The sequence below is a fragment of the Corvus brachyrhynchos genome, unplaced genomic scaffold, assembly GCF_000691975.1.
Source record: "Corvus brachyrhynchos isolate BGI_N302 unplaced genomic scaffold, ASM69197v1 scaffold339, whole genome shotgun sequence".
In the NCBI taxonomy this organism is placed as follows: Eukaryota; Metazoa; Chordata; class Aves; order Passeriformes; family Corvidae; genus Corvus; species Corvus brachyrhynchos.
Window position 1 is genome coordinate 22,573 of NW_008240045.1, and position 1,062 is coordinate 23,634.

Below are 1,062 nucleotides of genomic sequence, written 5' to 3' on the forward strand. Positions count from 1 at the left end.
TGTCTTTTTACATTGTCACTTGGAGAAGGGAGGAAGGTGGGGGGAGGAGGAGAGTTCTGAAGGTGTGGTATGATTTTTTTTCTTCTTTTAGGTCTGTTAATAAACTTCTTTATATTCTTTCAAGATTGGTGCCTGCTTTGCATTTCTCCTAATTCTTATCTCACAGAAGGTAAACAGTAATGAGTATTTTGGACCAAACCACTACACTAAACTGGTGTTTCCGCCCGGTTACAAACCCAACCCGCTACACAGAGGAAGCTGTAAGCACCCCTTTGCAAGAACATCACTTCTGGGGCTATGCTTGCTAACCCATGACACTATCCTATGTTTTTAAAGTAATATTATCTTTTTCCAACTTTCCTTTACTTTTCCCTTTCTCTCTTTGCTTCTTTTACAGTTAATAAAGTGAAAATATCAATTTTTTTTGGTAGCAACATATAGCTTTGTTTGAGTTTTAATCTCATTTCAGGGAATATTCGAACCTGAATTTCTTCCTGCAATTCACAGAGAGCTCTCTTTACTCCTCTATAATTAAGTGGATTGTAACACCCCCCCACTCACAGTTACGGTACCAGACATGGTTACCGTCATAGGAAAAATCGGCAAAGCTTTACATCCCTGGAAGGTGGTAATGGATCTTGCTAATGCTTTCTTTTCAGTAGCCATTAACGCTGTCCCTGGCTCGCTAGCACGAGCTCTGGCGTGCCCTCAGTCAGAGGGGATGCAGCGTTACTTCTGCGATGTCCTTCAGGACTGACTTCAGTAGCAGGAAAGGCGCTGGCTGGGCACGCATGCTGGTTCTTCCACAAAGGAGGCACGTCACGGCCGATGGTCTGGGCTTGCATTAATCTGGAGGCAAAGGAAAAGAGAGGGGCTTCTGGTATGGGTTCCAACAAGTTTATTGTCAGAGGGTCTGTCAGAGACTGAAATATTATATTTTATGACTTAAACATTTTCTTAAAGGACTTTTAAAACTGTATTACAAAAGCTGAAGAGAAGACTCCCACACCCTGAATGGGGCCCTGAGGCCTGACACTGCTCGCTGATGAAGATAAGATAAAG